The sequence below is a fragment of the Pseudopodoces humilis genome, chromosome 8, assembly GCF_049639895.1.
Source record: "Pseudopodoces humilis isolate 2021_Gansu_Grassland_sample_001 chromosome 8, ASM4963989v1, whole genome shotgun sequence".
Classification (NCBI taxonomy): Eukaryota; Metazoa; Chordata; class Aves; order Passeriformes; family Paridae; genus Pseudopodoces; species Pseudopodoces humilis.
In genome coordinates, this window is record NC_142207.1 from 400,283 (window position 1) to 422,881 (window position 22,599).

Here is a 22,599-nt window from a genome sequence, read left to right on the forward strand (position 1 = left end):
TTCCTCCCAGACTGGCTTTTTGGGCAGGTGCGTCACCAATAACCTTGACTGGCAGCCCTAGGGCTGGAGCTGGTGACCTTCTGGCTCTCTGGCCAGTGACCTTGTGCCCTCTGGCCGGTGGAGTGGGCACTGGGCATGTGGCTGCACATGTGCACCCTGGGGAGTTTGTCTGAGCTGGATGTTGCCATGCTGCCACCCTGGGCTGTGTTTCCTTGGCCCTGGGGACTGGAGGACATTGACAGCCCAGCCACTGCTGCTGGCCTGGACACTTCTGCCGGCTGAGCTGTTCTCTGGCCCCAGTAGGTGCAAATCCAAAACATCCCTGCATTTGTCCGGAGTGCGCAAAATGGAATTTGGGCTGTAGGAAACCCCCAGCCCTGCTCAGAACAGCTTCTGGACCACCAGCCTGGCCTGGGGAGGCTGATTTCACTCTCAGCAATGCCCAGACAGCGCTGTTGGTTCTCGTGGTTCACCCAGCCCCATCTCAGCCCCGTCAGGGCAGGGTGCAGTGTGCCGGGGCAGCCTTGCACAGGTCCCAGTCCAGGGCAGCCAGAGTGCCCGTGGGGCTGTGGGACCAGTGTGTGATGCTCCTGTGGGAGCAGGACACTGGGGACACTGTCCTGCTTCCTGTCCCAGCAACAGGAGGCACTGCCCTGCAAGGGATTTTAGGCAGCTGCTGGAGGGGCAGAATCTGGCATTTGCTGTTGGTCTCTGGGAATTGTCAGTGGAAGCTCTGATAATTAGAGAAGCCCTAGGTAATTAATTACTGGGTGAAAACACATTGTGTGGGGCTCACTTGCTCCCTGCCTTCAGGCAGTGACAGGGTCCTGCTTTCCTAAAGAGGAGGGCCAGAAATTGTTCTAACTGGGGAAGCCTTTCCCTGAGCAAATGCCCATTCTTCTGCCCATCCAAACCCTATAAATTGCAAAACCCGGTATAAAAATAAGGAAACACTGCAAGCCAGTGGCCTGGGAACATGTAAATTTGGTACCTTACCCAAGACAGGGTCAGGATAGCTCTGAGAAGGGGAAGGAGCAGAGCTCTCAGGGATATTTCAGGTTTGCTGGAGTCATACCAAAGGCAGGCTGGAAGGATTTCTCTGCTGTGATGAAGTTCTCCCTCCCTGGATGCTGTTCACATATGCCTGCCAAAAATGACTTATTACTGACGCTCCACAGCACTCCTCAGGAATAAGGATCTGGAGACTCTTTTCCCTTTCAGAAAGCACCAGATTTCTGCAAGGGGCACAAAAAAGTTTCCTTGGGGCTGCACACACCCGCCTGCCAAAGTCACTCAGTGTGATTGCTGTGATTTCAGGCACACAGTGGATTGTGCAGTGGGCTCCATGGAGAGCTTCCAGTCATGTGCAGTGAGAGTTACCTGATCTGGGGAACAGAGGCAGAAGGTTCAAACCATCCCATGATAAAACAATTTTCCCGAGGACGTGAGCAACTTCTTATATACTTTCTTATGGAAAATGGTGTTCCAGCACAGGCAGCTGGGACATCCCTGTGTTGTGGTCAGCAAAGCCCCTGCCCTGCCCCGCTGCAGCCTCTGCCCCTGGTGTGCTCAGCCCCAGGCAGGGACCTCCCCTGTGCTGGCAAAAGGGGCAAGATTTTGGAGGGTGGCCCTGCTGAGTGAGCAGGGACAGAGTCCCCTGGAGCCACAGCTCTGTGTGGAATGTCAGGCTGAGAATTGATGGGCAAGCAATGTTCCTGTGGTGTTTGTCCCTGCCGTGCCCAAGGTAAAAGGAACCAGCGTGTTCTGTTTAAGTAAACACGATTGCACCAAGAGAAATGGTTGAATTGTGCTTTTGGCTTCCCAGAAGTGGCATTGAAGAGAAGGGACAGCAGCCACCACCATGGCCATTCAGGTTTCAGGGTCAGCTCCCTGCCTGGCCAGCATGTAAAGTCCCTCACCTTTGGTTCCTTCACCCATGATTATTTTTCCCCATGGTTGTTCTTCTTTGTGATGGCTTAAAGTAAATCCCAAACTGAACTGTGGCTGCTCTTTTCCTACCTTTCCTGCTTGCCATGGCAGAGGCTGCAGAATGGAATGGAATAGAATAACACAAATAGAGTTTAATCGAATAAAATAGAATAGGAAATGGACTAGGATAGGATAAAATACTGAGATAAAATGCTTCATCAGTTAAAAGCTGATCTGCAGTGCTGATCTAGCCCAGCTGCCTGCCTGTTCCTCGAGGCAGCATGGGGAGGTGGGGATGGTGAGAAGCAAAGAGCACTGCCCCAAGTGAGTGTTTGTTTGTGCCTGATTCAGAGCTAAATCCAGCCTCTCCAAGTGCCAGGCAGCGGAGCTGTTACCATATGTGCTAGAGGATGACAAATAAAGCACGATGAAGTATACGGCAGAGTGACATATGGCAGCGTAGACAGGCTCTCGGCAAGGGAAGAGCTGGGGAGAGCCAGCTCTTGCCCATCCGACACCTCTTGTCATGTTAAATGCTATTTTAGAGCAGACAGCGATGGCAGCCTGTGCGCGGCAGGCAGCTCGCACCCGCCGTGTCCTGCCAGGCTCTGCCCCGGCAGCTCCTTCTCCGCTCGCCTCGGCTCTGCCTTCCTTCCTGCGGTGCTGCTGCTGCTGCTGGAGCTCCCTGGAGCTGCTGATGGATGGATGAGCTGTGCAGCAGCCTGGAGCTCAGCCCCGATGGATGAGCTGTGCAGCAGGCTGCAGCTCAGCCCCGATGGATGAGCTGTGCAGCAGCCTGGAGCTCAGCCCCGATGGATGAGCTGTGCAGCAGCCTGGAGCTCAGCCCCGATGGATGAGCTGTGCAGCAGCCTGGAGCTCAGCCCCGATGGATGAGCTGTGCAGCAGCCTGGAGCTCAGCCCCGATGGATGAGCTGTGCAGCAGGCTGCAGCTCGGGCTGGGCAGGAGGGGCAGCTGCTGCCCGTCTCAGGAGTGCGCTCCTCCAGCACCCCCGGCAGGGCACGACAGCCTGTGCCCAGCCTCATAGCTCTGCTTCAGCAGCAGAGAGCTGATGAACATTCACAGTCCGAGATGAGCATTCACAGTCCGAGATGAACATTCACAGTCCGAGATGAACATTCACAGTCCGAGATGAGCATTCACAGTCCGAGATGAGCATTCACAGTCCGAGATGAGCATTCACAGTCCGAGATGAGCATTCACAATCCGAGATGAACATTCACAGTCCGAGATGAGCATTCACAATCCGAGATGAACATTCACAGTCCGAGATGAGCATTCACAGTCCGAGATGAGCATTCACAGTCCGAGATGAACATTCACAGTCCGAGATGAACATTCACAGTCCGAGATGAGCATTCACAATCCGAGATGAGCATTCAGAGTCCGAGGGATGCCTTGTGCATTCCTCCAGCGATGGTTCCTGGCAGTCGGCACGGGTGAGCAGCAGAAGCACCGGGCAGTGTTTTACCCCACAGGGGGAAGGCCAAGTGCCAGCAGCACAAAGATTTCCTGCTGCCCTTACCCGCCCTGTGCTGCGGAGCCACAAAAGCGAGCACAGGCAGCAAAATGTGTATTTTTATCAGCTGTTTGCTCTGGCTTCATGTTTTGCCTTGTTTATTATTGGTATAAAGCTGCTCTTGGCATTGGGAGCAGACAGTAAAACACTCTCCAAAGCAACCAGGCTCCACAAACCCTCGGGGCACTCGAGTAACTGCGGCTTGTCAGGACATGTTTCCCCTGAGGGGAAGCACTACCGCAAAGCCATTTATTTCAGGCAGAAATCAGCTGCCTGACCTGTGTCGCTATTGAGGATTTACTCGGGAGCTGCTGATGTGCCAGTCCCGTGGCGCTCCGAAGGAGGCGCTGAGAGTGCAGCCGCTCCACTGCAGGAATGCTCCTTAGAGCTGGGGACAAGTGACTTTCCGTGACTTTTCCCACCATTCCCTCTCTGCAGCCTTGCCCATGGCATGTGGGATTCACCCTAGGAACAGGCAGGGATTTGCCCGGAGCTGCCAGGGCAGGCGGGGGGCTGTGCCTGGCCGTCCTGCCCTGCTGGGCTCCCGCGGGGTGAGGACACGGGTGGCAGCCACGCACGGCTGCCCTTGCAGGCTCAAGGAGCACCAGGCTGGCCCCGCACATGCCTTGGGAAAAGGGCTTTGCTTGGGATTAAAGGCAGCTCCTGGCTGGGGTTGGTGCTGGTTTGCTGCAGGAGCAGGGGTCCTGTCCCGGCTCTGCCTGATTCCACATGGATTGCTGCTGCATGTCCTGGAGAGACTCCTTCCATGGCCCCACATGGATCCACTTCAGCAGCAAATGTTGCTTCTGGCATCTCGCTTCTCCCACTGCTGAGTTCCTTTTGTGCCTCCAGGCAGGATAAAATTGAAGTGAGAGGGAAGATGAAGAGTGGGGCAGTTCAGCAACAGGGACCTCTCATCCTCTCTGGGGTAGGTTCCCCCTTGCCTTCCTCCATGCTGCTTTTTGTTCCCTTCACACGGCAGGGATGGGTGAGCTGCTCCAGCCCTTCCCACCCCACAGGGATGTGTGAGCTATTGCCTGCTGGAGGTACCCACAGAGGTTTGTGTAAATGCCCAGTTTGCTGAGACAGAGCAGGGATGTGGCTCCAGAGACCGGCTGTGCTGGGAGCAGACACAGAATCGGAACCTGCAAGCCAGCACCTCTCTTCTTGCTCCCTTCCTGCCTGGTGCTTCTCTGCTCTCCAGCCTTTGAATCCAGATGGTGCCTTGGGCTCTTTTCCCCCGTTTTCTTTTATTTTTCTTACATGGGTATTTTTATCCTCTTGTCTTTTGCTCTTTGGGCTTGTGGGTGCCTGTTGCAGCCACTGGTGCCTGTGGATGCAGGCAGGAGGGAGGGCTGGGAGGAGATTTCAGCTGCAATAACGCAAATGACGCAAGGCCCGAGCACAGTTCATAAAGCCATGCTGCTTGTCAAGCCAAATCACGTCTCAGAAATGGGACGAGGAACAATTTCCCAACATGTGGGGCTTGGGTGGCTGAGCCCCAGCACTGTGCCCCAAAGCACACTCCTGCCATGTGCCCCGCACCGGTGGAGTGCCCACAGCTGGAGCAGGGCTGGAGCATGGCATGAGGTGGTCCTCAGCCCTGGCAGTGTGGTGGGTTGGTGGTAGCTGCTGCATCACCTCATGTGCTGGATTTGTCAGGATCTGAGCTCACTGAGCACGGCTCTTCTGACACTCTCCTGCTCCATGGGGGATTAGGGGCTTCCATGCAAGGGCAGACTTACGCTGTCCCCACTATTTCAAAATGAAGCATCCAGACCCTACTTTATCCAACTTTATTGAGATGGAAACAGCTAAAGGGAATAAATACTGGTTCCAGAGGAGGCACTTGGTTCTGCTGGTGCTGGCTCTGCATTTCAGTGCTCTGTAGAGATACATGGAACACCTCAGCAAAACCATCCCTGCCTTTCCTCCCTCTTCCCTGCACCCAGGTAAACAAAGCAGGCTTGAAGTCCGAGTTTTTTCCTTTTTCAAACAATTCCTTTATTTTTCCCTGTGTTTATCAAGTTTTCTGTGCCTGTGTCCTTTCTCCTTCTCCTCCAGGAAGACTGGAGAGGGTGAGTTTGTCCTGCACCCCTCCCTGACCTGCTGTCTTGCTTCACCAGCATGGGAGCCTGAGCCCTCGGTCACTGGGCCAGCACTGGGCAGGCAGAGACCATGGAGCTGGAGACAGGTGGGGGAAGCATGATAGGGGTTAAAAATCATCACATGAAAATCAGTGGTCTCTTGCAGCCTTTAAGACAGATCCCTACATTTCTCTGCAACTCTGAGGACCAAGGACCTTGATGCAAGTAAGGGATTTGGCACCTCCATGCTTCACCAAGGTTTTTCAGGTTTAAAACCACCGTGCTCAGGTGTGCACACCTTGGGGCAGGGCTGGGATGGCGCTGCTGGCAGTGCTGCCAGAGGAGATGCTTAGCTGGAGCATCTCTGTGCTGGGCTGAGGGGTCCTGTGGGTGCCCAGTGGGCTCTGTGCAGGTACCAAGGGCACAGGGCAGGACAGCCCAGCTCCTTCCTCAGCCTGTGAGTGTGGTACTGTCTCACTGCTCGATGCCAGAGCTGTTCCAGCTATGCTGCATTTCTAGTACTCAACAATACTGCGCATTTTCCTGTGTGGAAAGGTCAGGACTAGAAACAAAGCCCTGCAGTGGAAGGCAGACCTGTCCAGCATCCTGCATGGGAATGCAAAAGCACTTCTTATGTCAGCAGTGCTTGCAGTGGTCTGCAGAGTGTATGAAGAGATGTTCTGAAGCACCTTAATTGTGATTTAAATCACGGGCACAAAGCACTAATCTCTGTCCGATGAAGCCCAGGGCAGATCTGGAGCACATAAACCTCTGCCCATCTGCAGTGGGATGTGCAGTGCGGGGAGTGGGCAGGGATCTCCTGCAGGCCCCGGGCCCCTCCTGCTGCTGGGAGGCTCCGGGTGGGTGTCCGTGTGTCCCAGAGCCTCTCCAGAGAGTGGAGCTGCTGTCACCCCATCCCTGCTGCCCGCTCCTTGCTGCCCAGCCCCGGCGCTGACTGTGGCAGCGATTCCTGCGGTGCCTGACTGAGTGCCCAGGGGAAAGCGATGGCTGAGGAGGGAATGAATGAAGGATTCTGCATCCTATTTACCAGGAGTTAACGTTCAGAGAATATTTCCAGGCGCCTTTCAGCGTCTCCAGCTCGGGACTGGAAGGAAGGAGACAGGTGCCACCTTGTGTGGAAACGTTTCTCCATGCAGCGGCCACAGGCAGAATTCCTTTCCCCCTTTTGTTTTTGGCGTCATTGCAAACTCCTCCCAGAGGCAGAATGCAGCCAGCCCTGGCAGATGTTTAACAGCCATCGCAGCACGGAGCCCTCGCTGAGGGGCTGCGGAGAGCGCGGCTCGCCCGGTTACAGCCAGCGAAACCCCAAGGACCAGGAGGAGGTGCCGGGGGTCAGAGGCTGGAGACGACCTGGAAATGTCTGCAGGCAGCCCAGAGACCCCCGTGCCCTGGGCTGATCCCAGCGTGGGCAGCAGGGGAGGGGAGATTCTGCCCCTCTGCCCCAGTGCTCAGGTGAGACCCCACCTGAGGTGCCCCAGCCCTGGAGTCCGACAGCAGAGGGACGTGGAGCTGCTGGGAAGAGCCCAGATCTGCTCCAGGGCTGGAGCCCCTCTGGAGCCAGGCTGGGAGAGCTGGGAATGTTCCCCCGGAGAAGGGAAGGATCCAGGGAGAGCTGGGAATGTTCCCCTGGAGAAGGGAAGGATCCAGGGAGAGCTGGGAATGTTCCCCTGGAGAAGGGAAGGATCCAGGGAGAGCTGGGAATGTTCCCCTGGAGAAGGGAAGGATCCAGGGAGAGCTGGGAATGTTCCCCTGGAGAAGGGAAGGATCCAGGGAGAGCTCAGAGCCCCTTGCAGGGCCTGAAGGGGCTCCAGGAGAGCTCAGGACAAACTTTTTAGCAGAGTCTCTTGTGATACACAAGGTGTAAACTAAAAGAGGAGAGAGATATTTAGATGAGACATTAGGCAGAAATTCTTGGCTGTGAGGGTAGTGAGGCCCTGGCACAGGTTGCCCACAGAAGCTGTGGCTGCCCAGCCCTGGAAATGTTTACACAGCACTTTGTCCCTGCTTCCCATCCCCTCACCCAGCTCTCCCTGGAGCTGAGCTGAGGCAGCAGCACCCTGCTATGTGCCACACCACATTCCAGCTGTAGCTTATCCCACAGGAGGATTGTGCTCCCAGAAAGGACCCTGCAGCCAGCTGGATCATGCTGGGCTCACCCTGCGAGAAGGACACGAGTCAGGCTCTGCTCTCAGCCATGCCAGTCACAGAAGAACTGAAGAAATCTGGGCCCTCCCAAAGTGGTTTATTTAAATACAACAGCATCTCATGGCACACACTGGCTGTGCTGGATGTCTGCCCTCTGATACACTGCTGGGTTATTTCTGTCACCTTCAGTATTGACAGACATTCTCTCTCTGTCCCTTTGCAGCTGTCCAGAAGCATCACAGTGAGCAGTTTTTGGTTCCCTGTCCCAAGTCAGACGATTAATTACTTGTCTTCCCCTAACCAGCCTCTTAATCAGCTATTGGAGAGGGAAATAAACTTGATGCTTGGCTTTAGGAGAACAAAATGATGCCAAGTGTCCTCACTATGGCTGCTGCTCTCTCAGCCTGTCCTCCCTATCAGCTGCTGTGTCCCTTCCTGCTCTGACCCCATTCCTTGTGCTATGGAGGCAGCAGAGTCCTGCCTCTTCTGCCTTCTTCTGGAAGAAGTCCTTCCAGCTTCTGCTGGAAGCTATCAGGCTGAGACCACACATCCAGCACCTCCTCTCCCTCCTGAGTCTGCAGTCCACTCCTTTCCCCTGTGTCTGCTGTCAGGATAGAAGAGCACATGTCAAGGCTGCTCCAAAGTACTCAATATGGTTTTCCAGCTCAGAACCTGTCCACTATCTCCAAGCAGAAGCAGCCTGCTACAGAGAGGTGCAGGTGATGAGACCCTCCTGAGCCCACATGAGGTGGGGAGTTCTGAGAGACAAGTGGGAGAAGATGCTGGAGGCTGAGATGGCTGCTGGACCCTGCTTTGCTCCTGCAGAGGTGAGGGCTCCCTTCCTTCAACCCCAGGGAAAGTGAACTGGAGACTGGCTCAAAAACCTGCAGGCTTAAAAACCAGGATTTCTTTCTTTCTGTATTGTCTGGCCGAGCCTTTGGCGTTTGCATCTCGAGGTGCTTGCTGTGGCCTAAGGGTCAGAAGTGTCTCTTGTTCTGCACAGCCCCTGAGGTGTCCAGTGTGTCCAGGATCTTTGGCTTTGGGATGAGCCTAAGCCACTGGGGCCAGGCTGGGAGCCACTGCTGTCCTTCTCCTGCTGTGCCCTGGTGGATCAAACCAGCTCCGTGAGCTTACTGTAGCACAGGGTAGATAGAACAGGAGCAGGAGGAAGAGACCCCTTGGTAACAGCAGAAGGGGCTTTAGGCTTCTTCAAAAGCCAGGAACATCTTTATTAGATGGCTGTGGGACTGGGGCTTTCTGCTTCCGAGTCCTCTTGCCCTGCTCCCTGCTGGAAGCAGGAGCATCCCAGGGCAGCCTGGCACGGCGGGCTCGGAGGAGGCGGCGAGGGCCCCGTGCGGCTCCGGGCGGGCACGGCGGGCTGAGCTTGCTCTCCTCCTTTCGCTTCGGGCTGCTTTTGTGGGCTGACTGTCGGGGCTGGAGAGGGAGCGGCAGGAGCGTCCAAACTCGCCCTGGCACAGGCGGGGCTGAATCAGGCGCTTTGAAGCACCCTCTGACGCTGCTGCCGGTGACTGAGCCTCGTCCTTCTGCTCCTTCCTCCTCTCCCCCGCCGCACGGAGCAGCTCCGCACACTGTCCCCCGGCCCTCCGGGTGCAGCCAGCACCGGCACGGCAGCCGTCCCGGAGCCCCAGCGCGATGTGCTGGTGCTGGTGCCGGTGGTGATGCTGATGCTGGTGCCGGTACTTGTGCTGGTACTTGTGCTGGTACTTGTGCTGGTACTTGTGCCGGTGCTTGTGCCGGTGCCGGTACTTGTGCCGGTACTTGTGCTGGTACTTGTGCCGGTGCCGGTGCCGGTGCTTGTGCTGGTACTTGTGCCGGTGCTTGTGCCGGTGCCGGTGCCGGTGGCTCTCCCCGGCCACCCCCGGCTCCTGCTCGCCCGCTGCCGCCCAGCCCAGGCCGGTGTGCGCTCTCTGGCACGGCCGCGAATGAGCCAGGGGAGGCTCTGGGACCCCGCAGCTGGGCCTGGCACGGGGACACGAACAACATGTGTTACAAGCCCTGGAACTTAAATATTTTGCTGCTATAAATGTTAGCAACGAGAGCTCTCGTTACATTTAAATGCCAGATGACAGAAGCAGAGGCCAAAAAAAGCTCCTTCCCAGCCAAGCAGAAGGAGCGGGGGTGACTGCGCCAGCGGGGCCGGCGGGACACGGGGCTGGCACTGGGGACACCAGTGTGGGCGAGAGAGGGCTCAGCCTGGCCACGGTGCCACCATGGCAGGGGCTGCACTGGGCTGCACGAGAGGGCACCGAGAGGGCAGTGAGAGGGCACTGAGAGGGCACTGAGAGGGCAGTGAGAGGGCACTGAGAGGGCAGTGAGAGGGCACTGAGAGGGCACTGAGAGGGCAGTGAGAGGGCACTGAGAGGGCAGTGAGAGGGCAGTGAGAGGGCACTGAGAGGGCAGTGAGAGGGCACTGAGAGGGCAGTGAGAGGGCAGTGAGAGGGCACTGAGAGGGCACTGAGAGGGCACTGAGAGGGCAGTGAGAGGGCACTGAGAGGGCACTGAGAGGGCACTGAGAGGGCAGTGAGAGGGCACTGAGAGGGCAGTGAGAGGGCACTGAGAGGGCACTGAGAGGGCAGTGAGAGGGCAGTGAGAGGGCAGTGAGAGGGCAGTGAGAGGGCACTGAGAGGGCACTGAGAGGGCAGTGAGAGGGCAGTGAGAGGGCACCGAGAGGGCACCGAGAGGGCAGTGAGAGGGCACTGAGAGGGCACTGAGAGGGCACCGAGAGGGCAGTGAGAGGGCACTGAGAGGGCAGTGAGAGGGCACTGAGAGGGCAGTGAGAGGGCAGTGAGAGGGCAGTGAGAGGGCAGTGAGAGGGCACTGAGAGGGCACTGAGAGGGCAGTGAGAGGGAAGTGAGGGGGTACCGAGAGGGCAGTGAGAGGGCAGTGAGGGGGCAGTGAGAGGGCACTGAGAGGGCACTGAGAGGGCACTGAGAGGGCAGTGAGAGGGCACTGAGAGGGCAGCCAGCGGCTCACCAGCACCCCGAGTCCGCAGGAGCCGCGCTGGAGCCCAAGGCACAGCTGCTCCGTGTCCCGCGTTTGGAGTTTGAAATGGAATGAGCACACCAGCACTGCCACCCTGATCCCCGGTGACTCTGTTGTGACAGTTCCCATGGACAGAACCTTGGCCTGCAAAGGCTCCCCCATCAGCTGGGGAGTAGTTTTCATCGTTTATGTTTCAGCATAATTTCAATAAATTCTAGTTGGCTGTTCCTGAATAATACCCAGAGCAGAAAGGAACTGTGCAGCCTTGTGAAGTGAATCTTTGCAATTAGAGAACTCGAGCACTTTTTGGTGGGTGTTTTGCTGAAAACAAAGCCCTGCATGTGATGGGCTTGGAAAGCACAGGACTAATTACCAGTGCTATTTTAAAAAATGGCATGAAAATGAGTTATGCTGCTAACGCTCAGATGCAAGAACATGGTCTGCTTAATTTAATAATACCGTGTAATTTGTGTAAAACCAAATTGGTAGCAATTATACATTATTGTTAATTACTTGGAGCTGGGTTCTCCTCTCTGTGCTCACGCTGAATTGCACCTGGCTCCCCAATGCCCCGAAGTCCACGGGGTTGGTGATGTAAAGACGCGCACAAGGTAAGGACCTGAAAAAGGAGAGCTGTGGAAGGTGCTCGGGGTGAGGCCCTCTCCAGAGCTGCTGGGACAGCAGGCACGTCCCCATCCTGTCCTCACGCTCCTGGAGTGGCCTGGGGGAGTGATGGGAGCTCTGCATGCCGTGGAGCTGTTCGGGCAGGCCTCCCTGGCTGCTCCGGCAGCCCCAGCGCGGCTCCGGCTGTGACTCACATGCCTGACTCACAGATGCCTGATGGAATACATGCACTCCCAGTCACATTTATCACAGCTAAATATTAGAACAAGCTCTTTCATTTCAAACCTGAGTGCTTCCTGGGGTTTTCTCAGCAGCTGTGCTAGGGCAGTTGCTGTGCTAGGAGGGGTGGTGATGCAACTTCGCTACGTTGCAACTGCCAGGTTTGCTTGTTTGTCTGCATATATACAGATATATATTTAGAAATTTCCTCAAAGCAGAAGAAAATAATTCATGGCAAGCAGCAGCTTGGAAGGTCACCTGGATTATTATTTCTGTACCACAGCTCACCTCGAGCATATAAGCAAAGTCTTTATGTGCTGATGTTAATAATGCTAAAGAGTTAAAAACCTCAGCAGCTCTGAAGGCAATTATCAGGCTGGCTTTGTCATGCACAGCCTCGTTTGGTGCGCTGCAACAAAATTATATTTTACTGTGTATTTTAGAAGGAATAACAGTGTTAGTGGTGTTTGTTTGCTGTTTTTTCCTGGGCCAGGCCCCCAGCCCTGCCTGCTCCCCTCTGTTGGTCTGGGGCGGCGCTCACGTCCCGCAGAGCTTGGAGAGGCACGGGAATCCAAAGGGAGTTGGTTTTTCCAAATGAGGGCCTGGGGTCCAGCAGCCCCCTCTTTGAAACATTTCCTCCATGGCATCTTTCAGCTGCGTGAGCTGTTTCTACTCTCCCAGAGCATTGCAAAGTGGTCTGACTTGAAATCCCAGCTGCTCCAGAGAGAGGCAGAATTTATGAAGAACCAAGGCAGTTCAAGTTACCATGGAAATTGTTTCAAAACAGAGAAGCCCGATTTTGCTGTACTTGCTGTCTTGGGAGGGTTTTGTGTGTGGAAGGATGACAGGGTGAACCTGCCCTGCTCAAGGTATGCTCTGTGTGTGTTGTGTTCTGGGGCCCACAGACTGCTGAAGACCACGGTATTTGCATAACATTAATGTATTTATTCTGATGTCTGTGGGTGGCAATTTGTGCCCACAGTGCTCCTTTCACATGGCCGTGCCATTATTACACCTGATTAATGCAAACATTTTCCAGGAAGTTCCAGGCTGTTCTCCAGCACAGAGAAAGCCACACGAATTTTCCTCCTGGGAACTGGAAGACCCAAAATTCAATCACACTCTACTCCTTTGCAAATCTGTGGAACATCAGCTGTGTACAAATATCCCCATCAAATTCACTCCACCTTTCCTGGGGGATTCTAAAATACCTGACAAGCCAGATGCTTTACTCCCCTCAGTGTGCCAGCACGGCATCTGAGGCACAGAGATCTGTGATCCTCCCCAAATCTCAGAACTGGCACTTCTGACTCTGACATGGCACTGCCAGCCACTAACCCAAACACTTTGTCATGACTCTCAGACTGCAGCCCTGGTTTTCTCCCCAGATAACATTATTACAGATGAAATTCAACTTACAGCTGGAATTTCCTATCAAAAATGATGTTACCTATAGAAAAGATAATTTAAAAAACCTTGAACTGTTTGTAAAGCAAATTTATTTGTAAGGATGCTTATGATGATAAATAAGAAATGGAATTCAGAAGAACAGAAAAACATCCCTGTTTATAGATTATGCTGAGATTACTTCAGTAACCTAATTCTTCCCTCTGCTTCACTATTAATTAGAAATCAGTGGCATGTAAACTGTATGTGATCCAGCTACAGGAGGCTGTGGGCAGGAGCTGCCTAATTCCAGTTCCCAGCACTGGTTCCCCCCGTGGCTGTGAATGAGCACTTAGCAACAGCTGTCCCTTGGTGAGCCATGCGTGGGTTACTCAATGACAGCTTCCAAAATTCATATTCTTCTACCAGATGTAAAATAGAAACCTTTTCATGCAAAGTGCTTCTAACCCATGCGGCTCCTCGTGTCTCCTGGGAGCCCCGCAGGCATTGGTGAGGGGTGGCTCCTAGCCCAGCAGTGTCACCCTTTCCTGGGAGCTCGGGGAGCCACATGGGCCACTCCTGGCACAAGGGCTTTGGGCTGCAAATAAGCAGGTGGGTGTTCAGAAGTGTTGGCTGCCAACACCACCTGTGGGGCCTCAAGGGAAACTTGGCACTTCTGGAAACGTAGCTGTTCGGTTCAATTTTGAAAAGCTGTATTAGGTACCCAACCTTTAGTCTTCTCTTTAGGAAAATGGTCCTTGTTAGAGCTGTGTTTTCTCCCTAGGAACACCTACACTTGAGCTACTTGAATGTCACATTCAGCTACTTGGCAGTACACTGTGGAAAATCACTGGCCTTGTGCTGTTGAGCCAAATGTAGACCTATTTGTATTTTTAAGGGAATTAGTATTCTTTTCTCTGTTTAAAACATTCCTATTACTCATAGTGAGTCAAATCCTGGCCCCATTTGGAGGGCTGTGCATAAATAGGCTGTATGCACAAAGCAGCTTCATGGGGAGCACTTTCCAAACCCTTCATCCACCTGCCTTTTCCCAAGGGAACGAGCATTCGCCTCCTGCCCTGGCACCACAGCTGGCATTGCTACCCATGCTGTCCCAGCCTACCTCCAAGTCCCGTTTTGCTCCTCTGAGTTCCTCACCTCCTGTCTGGCAGATGCTCATGCCGCTGCTCTGGAAGTGCTGCATATGTGGAGGAAAAGCACAACCATGTCCCTTGTGACACAGGAGCAGAATCACAAGGGGTCAGACTGGAAAATCCCTCCGAGATCATCGGGTGCGACTTGTTCCTGATGCCCACCTTGTCACTCAGACCAGGGCACCGAGTGCCACGTCCAGCAGCTCCTGGAACACCTCCAGGGATGGGGACTCCACCATCTCCCTGGGGCGCCCCTGCCAATGTCTAAAAGACTTTGGAGTGGTCTCTCTCTCGAGGAGACCGGTGCCTGGGCCTCCACAGCTGCAGGTGGTGGTTTGGCAGCCTTGGGGCTCCGTGCCCGGCCACGGAGGAAGCGCTGCTGGCTGCTGGCCCTGGCTGCTGTGGGCTGCTGGAGCCTGCAGGGCTCCGTGTCCAGCCAGCAGAGCTGTGCCCAGGAACACAGACACGGCCTGGCCCGGGGCACGTGCAGGGCAGGGCTCGGGGACCGTGAGGGCAGCCCCAGCTGATCCTGAGGGAATGCAACAGCTGAGGGAATGGGGTCACCAGTCTGAGCCCTGGGGTGGTGGGACTTGTCCTCCCCAGTGCCCCGCAGTGTCCCCCTGGCATGCCACCAGTGCCCTGGGCAATCACAGAGCGGTGCTGCGGCGCACACCTGTGGGACTGGGCAGAACCTATGGGGAGCATCAGGTCAACAACAGCATTTGGGAATTTCTCATGTGCTTGGGCCGGTCAGAATTTGTTCAGACTTATTTAAAATGTAGGATGTCATGTACTTAATCCATCATGTCATAATGTAAGAGCTCTGTTGACAGTAATTACATGCAGTTATTCTGGAAATCTGCTTCATTTTCCCGCTTAGGAGGAAGCCTGTGCCTTTCCAGGAAGCCTTTCCAGGTGATGTTGGCTCAGTGCAGCTGGCACAGGGACATCGGCTCCTCCCAAAGTCAGGGTGTTTGCATCGTGGTGACCTTGATGTACCTGCCCATGGCAGGGGGTGGAACAAGATGGGCTTTAAGATCCCTTCCAATCCAAACCATCCTGGGATTCTATGACTTCTATGACTGAAGTACTACGGTTGGAAGAATATATGATTTTGGGGAATTAATTGTGGTGGATGAGAGAAGGTTAAAGCTTCAAGATGAAGGACGGCACCTTCAACCTTAAAAATTACAATGTGACAATAACTACTTTATGAATTTGGTGTGAGAATTGGAGTCAGATTATTTTTTTATAAAATTGAGCACATCAGTCTTGTACCAGGATATTTGCAATTTGGCTCAGGCCTCTGAGGCACCTCTGGGGTGCTGTGTCCAGCTCTGGATCCTCAGCACAGCAGGGACAGGAGCTCCTGGGGCTGAGGAAGGGCCTGGAGCAGCTCCGGGACAGGGAGCGAGCGCAGGAGCAGAACTCCTCCCTGGGCAGTGCCCAGCCCTGAGCAGAGCCCAGAGAGGGGCTGGAGCCCCGAGCAGGGCCCAGAGAGGGGCTGGAGCTGCTGGAGCCCTGAGCAGGGCCCAGAGAGGGGCTGGAGCCCTGAGCAGAGCCCAGAGAGGGGCTGGAGCTGCTGGAGCCCTGAGCAGAGCCCGGGGGGGGGCTGGAGCTGCTGGGGCCCCGAGCAGAGTCCAGAGAGGGGCTGGAGCCCTGAGCAGAGCCCAGAGAGGGGCTGGAGCCCTGAGCAGGGCCCAGACAGGGGCTGGAGCTGCTGGAGCCCTGAGCAGAGCCCAGAGAGGGGCTGGAGCTGCTGGAGCCCTGAGCAGGGCCCAGAGAGGGGCTGGAGCTGCTGGAGCCCTGAGCAGGGCCCAGAGAGGGGCTGGAGCTGCTGGAGCCCTGAGCAGGGCCCAGAGAGGGGCTGGAGCCCTGAGCAGGGCCCAGAGAGGGGCTGGAGCCCTGAGCAGGGCCCAGAGAGGGGCTGGAGCTCCTGGAGCCCTGAGCAGAGCCCAGAGAGGGGCTGGAGCTGCTGGAGCCCTGAGCAGAGCCCAGAGAGGGGCTGGAGCTGCTGGAGCCCTGAGCAGAGCCCAGAGAGGGGCTGGAGCTGCTGGAGCCCTGAGCAGAGCCCAGAGAGGGGCTGGAGCTGCTGGAGCCCTGAGCAGAGCCCAGAGAGGGGCTGCAGGCTCCTCCCGGGGTTCTCAGGGACACAGGGATGCGCTGCTGGGCCCTGAGCTCCGGGCTGGCCCTGCTGGAGCGGGGAGTGCCCCGGAGCCCGCGGGGTCCCTCTGGCCGGAGCCTCTCCGCAGCCGGGGGGGCCTGGCCGCCCCCAGGCCCTGGAGGCTTTTGTCCCTCCTTCCCGGGGCTCGGGACGGGATTTGGGTTCCCCCGCACCGAACCCGAACCGAATCCGAACCCGAACCCGAACCCGAACCCGAACCCGAACCGAACCGAACCGGAACCCGAACCCGAACCCGAACCGAACCGAACCGGAACCCGAACCAAACCCGAACCCGAACCGAACCGGAACCCGAACCAAACCCGAACCCGAACCCGAACCGAGGCCGCTGTGCCCGAGCGGCCCCGCCGTGTCCCCGCGGCGCCGGCAGGGGGCGCTGTGTGGGCGGCGGGCGGAAGTGACGCGCGGGCATTGCCGGTGCGGGCGCTGCCCCGCCCGCGCTCCTTTGTCAGCGGAGCCGCCGCCCGCGGCCGCCCCCGGCCCCGCCCCCCCCAGCGGGGCAGCGCCGCAGCACGGCCCGCTCCGTCCCGCTCCCGCTCGCTCCGGCCCGCCCCCGGCCCCGCCGGCCCGAGCGGGGCAGCGCCGCAGCACGGCCCGCTCCGGCCCGCTCCGTCCCGCCCCGTCCCGCCGGCCCAGCGGGTGAGTCCCGGCCGCCGGAGCAGGTCGGTCCCGCCGCACGGGAGGCTTCGCTGGGGACGGCGCCCCGGGGGTCGCCGGGTGCGGGCGGGGGGCGCACAATGGCCCCGCGGCCGCGTTCGGGGGTGCAGCATCGCCGCGGGGCGGGCAGGGCTGGGGCTTTCCCTCTTCTCTGCTCTTTAGGAACTTGCGGTGATTTTGGCCAGGGTAGAGGTAATTTCCTTCGCGGTGGCCGCCGTGGGCTGCGCGGAGCTGGCCCGGCTGGAGGCGCGGTGAGCTCCCCGTGGATGGGCTGGCTCTGCCCACGGCAGTACGCGGACAGTCCGAGGTTGGATGGGAGAGGAAAGTTACGGGCCAAAGTCCCTGGTGCCAGTTCATCTCTAAAGGTGCTTCTGCCGTGGGCAGACCTGCTGGAGCGGGGCCCTGAGCCCGCGGGTGTCCGCAGGCAGCCCCTGGGCTCCGGGGGCAGGACGGGCCCGGCTCTGCTGCCCTGCCCGGAGCGCGGCCCTGGGGCCGGCTGTGCCGCTCTGCCCGCTCGGCTGGCGCTGACCTGCGGCTCCAAACACACCGCCCTGTGAAACCTGGGCCGTGGCTCGAGCAGGGGAAGCTGCCCTGAGTCTTTCCAACTCTGTCTATAAAAAGTGCTGAAACAACTTGTTTCTAGCAGGACTTTTACATAGATTAAAGGGAAAACACTTTGTTTTCCAATAATTGGGACAGCAGTTCACCTTCAGTGGGTTCTCAAAGAGCTGGGGTTCATGTAGGTTGTGCTGGAGGCACCGGTGCCTCAGGATGATGTTACTGCTGGGAACTTCCAGGCTCTGGACTGAGCTGCAGAACTGGCACGTTTGTACAAAACCACTTTTTAAAATGACGCATTGAGCTCTCAGAAGACAGCAGATTCTTTTTCCCAGTCTCGTGTGTTTTTATGGTCTGCATTGAAGCCCATCTCAGCTTCTCCTTGAAGAAGGCTCCTGTGGCTATTGCAGCTAGCTGTGGGCAACGACAAGTCTATTTTTAAACTTTCATTTTTCTTTTGTTTCCTGTAATACGATCTTCGCTATGATCCTTATACGCATCTTCAGAGGGATGGTGCTGACCTGGAATGCAGCAGGCACTTCGCAAATACTCTCCGAGCCTTGTTCTTGAAGGGCTGGAACTGTTTGAAGAGTGCTGGGGTGCCTTGCAATTGAAATGGGAAAGCTGGAGTCCTGGCTGTGGAGAGCTCTCAAGTGCATGGCTGGGGCCTTTGATGGCCGAAACTTTTTTTTTGAGGAGGACGTGTTAGAGATCTGTTTTAAGGGAACAAAAAGTTCCTGTACTCCCTGTGCTCTCCCCAGGAGGTGTTAAGTGTGTGCAGTGGTTTCAGAGGTTTGCCTTCCCTCAGGATTTGTTTGCTGGGATAAGACCTGCATTCCTGTTTCAGGGGGCGGGTGTGTGCTCCTTGCCCAGTGGCACAGGGCTGGGGAGTAGCTCCTAACTCTAACTCTTTGCCTGTTTGTCCCCTCGCACTGAGTCAGAGCTGTTTGGTTCTGTCTTCATCTTGGGATGCACTTTAACTTTTAGTTGCTGTGACTTAGTTCACGCCTCAACCTCCTCAGTTTGTAAATAGTCAGCTCTTACAGGCCTAAATCATGATTAGGACAGAATTATATCTGGTGAGGCTGTTATTTAAATGAAACAGCTTGAGGGGAAAAAAAAACCTTATATGTTTTTACTTTTAAGTCTTAAAATGTGTCTCAAAGTTTCAAGCTGGGAAAGGGAAATCCTACTGACCTGGTGCTGATGATGTTTCCAGAGGTGTTGCTGATATTCTCTGTCTAACTTCCACTGCCCAGGAACCATTGTTAACTTTTTTTTTATGATTTATTAGGAAATAAATTTAGAAAAATATTTGTTCGAAAAATATTTTAGTGTCAGAGCTGTTGAATTTGTTGCCTCATGTTTATACTCTGTAGCAATTAGGATGGCTGTGTTAGTTACTGACAAAATTTTGGATAGTGTGTGCAGAGGTTCAGCCTCGCCCTCCATGGGCACCCCTCAGAAAGTGATTTTGGCCATATCGTGTTCCTGGAGCTTGCAATTCAACACGCTTAGAGGCATGAGAATTTTATTGTATGCCCTAGCAGCTGAATATTTGATATTCTGGGGATTGTTCACGGTCTTCTCTGAACACTTATGAAATTGGTTGCATTTTTTCTGCTGAGGTGACCTGCTGAAGATCACCTCTACAACTGAGGAGAAAGATCCTTTTGCAGGAGAATGCAAGTGTGTGGAGAAGCTGAGGTGAAAGGGGAGGGCTAAATATAGCCATTTCCTGCAGAACTTATCTGCTTTTGAGGCTGGCTTTCCAAATGGAACTGGTGTCTTCCAAGCCCTCAGTGAGGGTAGGAAGAGAACATGGGCGGGGGAAAGAACACCCGTGGGGTGTTGTGAGTGGGTTGTGTTTGTGGTTTTTGTTTTTTCCAGCCAGCTGGTACTCTGAAGTCATGCTTAAATTTAATGAAAGCCCGATGCTAAAATAGGATCTAGGGACAGCCGTTGTGAAATAATTAGGCACCCGTTCAGCCCTTCTTGTCCCTGCCAAAAAAAAGCTACTTGAATTCATTTACATTCTTGGTACTGGAACTCTCAAATGGGCATCTTGATACCTGCTCTAGTGTGTATAAACAGGTTAAAAACTCGTTGCACTCCCCTGTGCAGCTGTCAGGAGCTAGGGCAGGTTGCAGTGGTGGTATTGAACGCAGGTGATTGCTGAGTGCCTCTGTGTATGAGGATTCACAGGTATCACGGAGGTGGATGGCAGGCTGGCCTCAGCCAGGGTGGGCAGCGGATTAGGAGATGGATTAGTTACTTCAGTACCTGAGGGTAGTCACGACTGGGAGTTTAAGGGCATCTTAGTTACAGAGGTATCTGATGCTGTCAAAATCCTCATCTTTGGAGCACTGCTGTGGGCAAGTTCTGTGGCCACATGTTGGGGGTGTAAGGCATTTATATCCTGTAAATACCTGTATGTATCTGTAAAAATCAGGAATGACGGTGTTTTCTAGCAGTGTTGGAAAGCTGAATTCACATGTGTTTGAAAACTGTTTTGGATCACAAATTTATAAAGTGTTGTTGACTACAAAATGTATGGAATTCCACTGAAATGCTTTCAAGAAATTTCCTTTTTTTCCCTACTATGTTTGCAGCCAAAACATGATTTTTGAGTAAAGCTTTCAAAAGCGTAGAAGTGCAGTCCAATTACGGTGAGTGGTTGTAGTGCAATAGTTTTCTGTGTTACATTGGACCATGAGTTTGCACATGACCCAGTCTCAGGTGATAGTAATCCTCTCCTTAACGTGTGGTCTTCTGAAATTGTGTGTACAGTGCTCACAGGTTCCTATTTCAGTGATTTGCATCTGTAGATTGAGGTTGTTCAGAACACTCCCGAATTTCTGCTAAGAAGATCCACAGAGAACGAACTGCACTTACAAGTAGAGTTTAAGCTCACCTTTACCGTGAGCTGCCTGGTTTTCCTGTTTTCTGGAAGGGACGTGAGGAGTGTGCCCGTGCTGCCTGTGCAGTGAGTACACAGCTATTCCTTAGGTGGGAGATGGCAGCACTGCAGTTCAGCAGTGCTGGTCCCCTGGAAGGCCAGAGCAGACCTCATGGTTCATCTGCTCCTGCATGCTCAGCGTCAGGTGCTGGATCAGTCTGCCAGGTGGTGCAGATCCCTCTTCAGCAGGGCTCTTCTGAGGTGCTCTTGCCTTTCAGGCAGTGCCTCACCTTGCTGGCTGCCCCAGCGCTGGCCATGCTGGTCACTGTGCCTGGGCCAGGGCTTCTTGGACTCAGGATTCTGCCAGCTCTGCTGAGGACGTGCTTTCATTCCTTATGCCTGCAAATCGGTGTTTCACCAGCTCTGAAACACCTCTCCAGCCCCCAGATCAAGGTCCCCTATCCCAAGGGATGCAGTTCTGTTGGAGTACAAAGGCATTGTAAGTCCCTGACCAACTGGGAAATCAATGTCCTTCAGCTCCACAGTTTGTTCAAGCTTGGGGCCTGTTTTGGTTTTACAGGACATTGGCTCAGGCTGGTTTTGCAAGGCTGGGTGAGATGGTGTGTAAATAAACTGACTTGCTAAGGGGAGAAATGCTTGAAAGGAAATACTGGAAAGAACTTAAAGTCACAATTGATGTAAGTAAATGGGAAGGGATGATTTTTGGTAATTCCTTGTTATGTAAGGAATGGGGAATACCGGGGTTATCAGTTGTCAGCAGCTTTAAAATGAAAAGCAATAGTTTTTGTGTGGTGCCTGTTAAAGCTGTAGATTGATTGCAGTGGGATATTCAGGAGACTTATTCTTATTTTGCAGGACAGCTGGATCTGTTGGTAGGCCTGTGGGGGGCCAGTAAATGCAGTTATGGGCTTGGGAATTTACCTCTGACTGGGAGCTGTGGGGTTGGGGGCAAAGGAGGGTGGAAGAATGACCCTCTTATGCTGTGTCCTTTTGCTTTTTCCTGAGCATCTGTTCCTGGCCTGTTCTGTAGTCAGGGTGTTGCTGGTTAGGGGTGTGTGTTGTTGGTTGTTCCTCCCTTTGGTGCGCAGAGGCAGGTCAGTGGTTCTCACCCCACAAGTCCTGCTGTCGCTGCATCTCCTCTTCTGAAACACTCCTGGAGCGTCAGACCAAATCTCTGTTCCCTGCCTGTGATACTGCTGGAAAGATGGCTCTGAAAGTGTCTGGAGCTTGTTGTAGAGTAACTCCAGCTGCTTTAGGGAAAGGAAGGCTCTGGCTTTGTTAAGAAAAGCTTGTTAAAACCAAGACCTCCAGTTTGGTGATTGTCCAAGGCTGCCTTTGGAGTCATTTGTGTTGTCTGAAATAACCAAGATGGAGATAGAAGATTGTGAGGGGGAACACCAAAAGCTGTTATCTGGGCCTTTTTACAGAAGATGTGTTGCTGCAACACTTAACCTTCTGTGCTGAGTGCCTGGAATGTTCCTTCTCAGAATGCTGAAGCTGGTCATCCTGTTGAATGGAAGCCGGTAGGAGGACTTGTTCCTTGTCTTGCAGAGCAGTTGTAGAGAGCTGTGCTCACTGGATGTCAGGACTTTCTTGCTCTGAGTGCAAACCTTACCTCTGCTAATGAGCTGCAGAAGAGAGGCCAGCAAACACCTCTTCTAATTGCAGGTCTGCTGTTTGCCTGGCAAGGATCCTGTGACAGCAGGAGCGGGCTGGCAGCCTTCGCCGGCCGCCTTTGGCTGCGCGGGTAGCTTGGAGGCTAGAAGTGGCTTCCCTTTGAAGTCCTGGAAGCTGCTGATCCCTGCTTTCAGGAGTCGCTGTGCCTCAGCAGGCCCCTCCAGCCCTCCCCCCGAATGCCTTGGGGTTCCTGCCTCAGTGGTTTGAGGCACTTGGGGCTGTGGTTGCACAATGCTGCTAATGGCAGGGGTGTAAGTAGTCCTGCTTCTCCTTCTCCATGTGCTGTTCTTTTTCCTGTTCTGGCATCTCTGGCCATGTGATACACTGGATAAAGCATTCTTTTGGTTAAGACTTAGTCTGCCTTTGCCAGGTTACTTCTAGCCTGGGTTAATTCCCAGGTTTTTTCTTGTGCTGGTGCTAAGGAGGGATTTCTGAGGGTATGGGTGGCTGAGCAGATGCAGAGGACTGTGAGGTGCCTCGGAGTGTTTGTGAAGGCTGG

At 54.7% G+C, this 22,599-nt stretch overlaps 1 protein-coding gene across 2 annotated transcripts in view; it reads left to right on the plus strand.

The window, feature by feature from the left end:
- The first annotated feature begins 16,824 nt into the window (after positions 1–16,824).
- ACVR1 (activin A receptor type 1) overlaps positions 16,825–22,599 on the plus strand; it is a 48,110-nt gene continuing 42,335 nt past the window's right edge. The window contains exon 1 of one of the 2 annotated variants that reach the window (XM_014249587.2): positions 16,825–16,950. The gene's annotated coding sequence lies outside the window, so the exon portion shown is untranslated. The remainder of the gene's footprint in view (positions 16,951–22,599) is intronic. The other variant, XM_014249588.2, reaches the window with a different exon arrangement.